A 6,617-nucleotide genomic window follows, 5' to 3' on the forward strand; every position below is an offset into this window, starting at 1 on the left:
GACTATCTTTAATCTGACTTTATTGAACTTTATTTTACACTAAATATTATTTCCTATCTGTGCACTGTGGGTAGCTCAATTATAAACTTTGGAGATACAGCATGGAAACGGGCCCTTCAGTCCACCAAGTCTACGCAGACCAGTGATCCCTGTACATTAGCATTATCTACACACTAGACAGTTTACAATTCTTACTCAAGCCAATTAACTGACAAACCTGTACGTCTTTGGAATGTGGGAGGAAACCAAAGCTCCTGGAGAAAACCCACACAGTCATGGGGAGAATATGCAAACAGCATCCGTAGTGAGGATTGAACTTGGGTCTCTGGTGCTGTAAGGCAGCAGCTCTACCGCTGCACCACTCTGCCGCCCAATTATTGATTTTCGTGCAGTGCTGTATCAAACCAAGAAACAGAGGTGGCATTTAGAATCAGAGTGATAGAATCATACTGCACTGGAACAGGCCCTTCGGCCCAATTTACACATGCTGACCAAGCTGCCCCATCTACGCTAGTCCCACCTGCCCACCTTTGGTTGATATCCCTTTAAACCTTTCCTATCCATTCATTTGAGGAGAAAAAAGTTATCCCAGACCTAGGCCAAGCTAAACAATTATTATGCATGTATTAAATATATTTTTTTCAATCAGTATCTGATTCCAATTTATCACAATAGGTGGTTGTGGGAATGAGTTATATTGTGTTAATCTCTCGTGTATGACGCCATCACAAATTGCTGCCTGAATTTATTCTGTTCACATGTTAATGAGAGTCTGACTTTTCAAAATTTCATCTGAATTGATAACATTTTGTAAGGAACTTGCTGATTTGGGCCATTGCAAAATAGTCATAGTCATACAGCACTGTAGCAGGCCATTCAGCCCAACTTTCCCATGCTGACCAAGATACACCATCCACATTGGTCCCATGGACCTGTGTTCGGCCCATTTCTCTCTAAACCTATCCTATCCATGTACCTGTCCAAATGTTTTTTTAAATGTTAGATACAAAATACTGGAGTAACTGAGCGGGTCAGGCAGCATCTCTGGACAAAATGGACAGGTGACAATAAGGATCAGGACTGTTCAGAATGATTGTGTGCAATTACACTATGACATTTGGCTCTATTCTTTAGATTTATGTTTATTATTGTCGCGTGTATCGAGTTACGGTGAAAAGCTTTGTTTTGCATGCTGTCCAAAGACATCAGATGATATACATACATCCATTCAAGTCAAACTCAATGACAATAGGGCAAAGGGGAAGATACAGAGTACAGAATCTATACTCGAGGTAGCAAAGATTTAGAACAGTAGAGCGATTGTATTCGATGGTAGATGATCCATCTCTGGGGAGAGCACGCAAAGTGTCACCACACTGTTGCACTATTTTCTAGAACTTCAGATATAGTTTCACGCAAGTAGCCTAGGACTCATAAACTGCACTGTACTCTGTGGCCTTGTATGTTAACATGTTTTATACTTTTTCTGGGAAATTCAATGGCATCAAAGTTTACATTGGTCTGGAGGCACAAGAGGTTGCAGATGCAGGAATCTTAACCAAAAGCAAAATACTGGAGGACCTCATTTGGGTCAGACAGCATCTGTGGAGGTAATGGGCAGACAAAGTTTCGGGTTCTGAACCTTCGTCAGACTCGTTCCTGACGCAGAACATAATTGGTCCATTCACTCTACAAATATTGCCTGACCCACTGAGTTCCTCCAGCACCTTTTTTGGATTAAATTGTTCTTGCTCGGTTCCATTCCAACCTGCTGTCTTCTGCACCCTCTCCAAAGCCTCCACTTCCTTCCTGTAATGTGGTGACCAGAATTGCACACAATACTCGAATGCAGCCTAACAAGTCATAGCATGTCATAGTTTGCTTTGGCAGCCGACAATGCAGCAGTGTTGATTTTTCTACTTGCAAGTAACCCTTGCATCCTACCAGTTCCACTCTTCGCTTCCATCTATCCCTCCATTATCACCTCTTCCACAGCCAACAATGGATCAATGTGGGCTCCACCTTTCTCTGGTCGTTGGTGCCGGCTCTGATTTGTTCGTAACCTTTTCATACCTCTAGTTTCCCTCTCCCCCGACTCTCAGTCTGAAGAAAGGTTTTGATCCAAAACCTCACCTATCCTTTTTTCCAAAGAAGACGCCTGACCCACTGAGTTACTCCACCATTTTGTCTCTCTTCAAAGACTTATCATGTATCATGACTTCCTGACTCTTGTACTCAAGATTGGGATCATTACTGAATCTGCAGAAGAACAAAAAATGTCCCCTGCAGAAGGGGGCAACTTGCTTGGCAAGAAAGTCTTACCTGCCTCCCACACGCTGTCATCGACGCCACCAGGGAAAGTATTAACAATAACCCAAGAATAAATCATGAGTTCTACCTCAATCCCTAGAGATGCCAACACAAATCGTGACGTGTAAGAGATGGGATCAGGAATAGATGCTCATTACGGGAATAAACTTGGAAATAATTAAATTAAATTATTAATTAAATGCAAAGTATTTGCACACTGCCTCATGTAATGAGAGAATTTCATTGCCAATGAGGCAAATAACAACACATTATTAATTGTTGATCTATTTTATCCACATTGATGCAACTTGGTTACAAAATGGTATTCATTAATCAATCAAACTGTTCTTGGCTGGAATAGTTAAATGTGCCGCAGAAAGCATTTTATCAGGATGCATCACAGCTTGGGTTGGGAACAGCTCCAGCCAAGACTGCAAGAAATTGCAGAGAATTGTAGATGCAGCCCAGATCATCGCACAAACAAACCTTCCTTCCATTGACTCCATCTGCACCTCATGCTGCCTCGGCAAGGCCACCAGCCTAATCAAGGACCAGTCTCATCCTGGTCACTCGGTCTTCTCCCCTCTCCCATCAGGCAAGAGGTAAAGGATTTTCAAAACACATACCTCCAGATTCAGGCACAGTTTCTTTCCAGTTGTTATCAGGCAATAGAACCATCCTATCACCACCTGGAGAGTGGTCCTGCCCTAACACCTACCTCATTGGAGACCCTGGGACTATTGTTAAGGGAGATAGTCTGGATCCAGTCTTTTCTGGATTTTATCTTGCGCTAAATGCCAATTACATAAAAAATAGATCGCTTCTCAGACTTTTGGCTAAGATCAAGTGTAGTATCTGTTCTTGCACAACCAAATGTTCTTATAAGAACAGTATAAGAGCAGTATCTGCATTGGATCATCGACGAGGAGCGGAGGTCAGAAGCACGAGGCTGGTTTAGGGGTGGATCCATGCTGGTTGGGTAACCAACCTAACACCCTTATCCAGGTGGGATGGCAGCAGCAAGTGGAGCTGGAGGGCAGGGTATCCGGAATACCCTGCGTGTATCGGTGAAGGACCTCGGGGAGGGGAACCCTTTCTCAAGGGACCTCTTCACCAAGAAGGTGCTGCTGGAGACCTGTGGATTCAAGGCCGTGGACATCTTCTGCCTCCAGGACTTCCCAGGTAACGGATATTTCGACGTTACCTTCCAGAACCCGGCGGGATGGCAGAAGTTGCTGCAGGACTTCCGGGAGAAGGGGGATGAAGCCCCGCTGTCGCTCCTGAAGGTGCAGCCGCTCTTCACCCTCCCCACCCAGAGGGAACGAATGATCACGGTGCACATGTTTAACCCACATGTGCCCGTCGTGGATGTCCTCACCTTCCTTGCGCGCTACGTCGAAGGGGCCGGGAACTGCGTGGACATAAAGGACTTGTTCGGGATCTGGACGAGCAAGAGGCAAGTAAAGGTGAAGCTGAGGGTGGACGGGAAGGGATTCATCATCCACCCTCCCTCGGTGTTCGCCATCAGAGGGAACTGGGGCTACACGACGTACGCGGGGCAGCCCAGGGTGTGCAGGAAATGCAACAAACCTGGGCACGTGGCGGCAGAATGCAGGACAGTCGTCTGCAGAAACTGCAAACTAGAAGGCCACGAGACAAGGGACTGCAAAGAGAGTAAGAGCTGCAACCTGTGTGGGGAGGGAGGCCACCTTTACAGGGCCTGCCCAAAAAGAGCAGGCACGTATGCACAGGCGATAAGAGGGGCCGCTGCCAGCACCCCCAGTGTGGACGAGACGTCTCCTACCACGGCAAAAGCCCAAAAAGGAAAGGAGAGCAGGGGCGATGACCACTCCGAGCCCCCAACCGCAGGACAGAGCCCCCCAGGCCCCTGCCCACGAGGGTGAGTCGATGGAAGAGGGGGAACAGGAAGAGGAGGAATAGAAGGTGGTACAGTCGAGGAAAACATTGAAGGCTGTGCGTACAGAGAAAAAGCCGGAGGGGGCAAGCAAGTCCCAAAAAAGAGTCCTCTCCCAGGACGAGGCCAGCAACCTCTCCGCGTCGGAGGATGAGACGACCGGGAGGAGCCGACAACGGAAGCAGAGGCAGAGGAAGAAAACGGGGGAGGAGGAAGGTAAGAGGAAGAACGTGTCTGTTGCCCCCCAGCCCCAGGAGACTGGGAGCAGTGCCAATGGGCCCCAGCCCCAGGAGAATGGGAGCAGTGCAGCAGCCAATGGGCCCCTGCTCCGGGAGACCGTGAGCGGCACAACGGCCAATGGGCCACAGCTCCGGGAGACCGGGAGCGGCACAACGGCCAATGGGCCCCAGCTCCAGGAAACTGGGAGCAGTGCAGTGGCCAATGGGCCCCAGCTCCGGGAGACCGGGAGCAGTGCAGTGGCCAATGGGCCCCAGCTCCAGGAAACTGGGAGCAACGCAGGGGCCACGCCAGAAAATTCACCCTGTGCCGAGGAAGCCACCAACCTGTACCACTACCTGTGCAACAAAAATGTGCAGGAACTCAGCCAGATGATGGGCATGCGGGAGGAGGACAGCCTGGAACTCTAAAGGACAATGGAGCTGAAACTGGCATCCTTAAACGTGCGCAGTGTGAGCTGTCCGTCAAGGAATGTTGCCGACTGGCCCACTGCAGACTGCAGGAGTACGTGCTGAGGGATGCACTGAAGCTCGGTGCAGCCAACGCTAAGGCCCTGTGGGGGAGGACCACAGTCTAGGGTCCTTCCACTGCTGGACATGGGGGGCAGGGTGTGGTGGAGAGAGACGCCCCTCCAAACAAGGGATACTGGGTAAATGTCTAATGTAAGTAAATGTCTAAGTGAATGTCTGTATCAAATGTAACCTCCGGAAATGTCGGATGGGCTTGTTTAAAAATATGTTTTGTGAATGATATTTATTATTTGAATAAAGTATTTTTTGATATAAAAAATAAAAAATAGACAGCTTATTGATGGAGATCAATTGAACGAAAATAAAATCTGCACCAATTACATTGATGATCTTGTGAATAATAAATTGTTTCAAAGGCAGATTAAGCAGACATAGAAAAGTAGGAAATTTGCTTGGCAGTCCTTGGAGTCAAGAGTGTTTTATTGTCATATGTCCCAGATAGAACAATAAAATTCTTACTTGCAGCAGCACAACAGAAATATGTAAACATAGTACACTGTAAACAATATAATATACAAGAGAGGAAAAAAGCTCAGTGTGTGTGTATATATACACATACGAACAAATATATATATATATGTGTATAAGAAAATAACTGCAGATGCTGGTACAAATCGATTTATTCACAAAATACTGGAGTAACTCAGCAGGTCAGGCAGCATCTCGGGAGAGAAGGAATGGGTTCCTTATCTCCCGAGATGCTGCCTGACCTGCTGAGTTACTCCAGCATTTTGTGAATATATATATATGTGTATATGTATTTGTGAGTGTATATATACACAAACTGAACTTTTTTTGCATGTATATATGTGTTCCTATATGTATGTGTATGTATGTTTAAATGGTTTGTCAGAGACTTGAATACAACAGACTTCTCTTTTGCAGCACTGAAGGAGTTCTTCTTTGGCAGCACTTTGGTATTGAGAATGACTTGCCTTTGTGAAGCGTGGCATTAGCAGAGAGATCTTTGTTTGAGATGAATTATGGAACCAAGGCTCTATCTCCCTTATCAGGTACAGATAAGGATACTGTGGAATTCATTCAAACTAGAACAATAGATTCATAAAGCACAAAAACAGGCCCTTCAGCCCAACATGCCCAAACCGCCCAACATGCCCCATCTACATTGTTCCCACCTGCCTGCATTTGGCCCATATCCCTCAAATGTATCCTACCCATCTACCTGTCTAAATGTTTCTTAAACATTGCAATGGTACCTGCCTCAACTACCTCCTCTGGCAGCTTGTCCATACACCCACTACCATTTCAGTAAAAAGTTGCCCCTCAGATTCTTTTTAAATCTTTCCGCCCACACCTTAAAGACGAAGCAGATTAATTCATACCAGTGTTCAAGACTAGATATTGTTTCAATTCCAACACCAATCACACCTTCCCATCAGTACCTCTTTCTGCTTTCCACAGACTCCACTCCCTCCACAACTGCTTAGTTTACTCGGCCCTTCCCACCCAAACTGCCCCCTCCCCAGGTACTTTCCCTTTTAACCATAGAAGATAGAAGGGTCCTGACCAAAACATCACCTAATCACATCACTTGCCAGGCTCTTTCCTGTTTTTCTGCATGCTCTTTTCTATGGACCTGAGATGTCTTCTGTTCATCTTCCTCC

The 6,617-nt window shown here is 46.4% G+C and overlaps 1 pseudogene; it reads left to right on the plus strand.

Moving 5' to 3' along the window:
* The first annotated feature begins 3,126 nt into the window (after positions 1–3,126).
* Positions 3,127–3,217, plus strand: LOC144594979 (U2 spliceosomal RNA; annotated as a pseudogene).
* The last annotated feature ends 3,400 nt before the right edge of the window (positions 3,218–6,617 follow it).

The sequence above is a fragment of the Rhinoraja longicauda genome, chromosome 6, assembly GCF_053455715.1.
Source record: "Rhinoraja longicauda isolate Sanriku21f chromosome 6, sRhiLon1.1, whole genome shotgun sequence".
In the NCBI taxonomy this organism is placed as follows: Eukaryota; Metazoa; Chordata; class Chondrichthyes; order Rajiformes; family Arhynchobatidae; genus Rhinoraja; species Rhinoraja longicauda.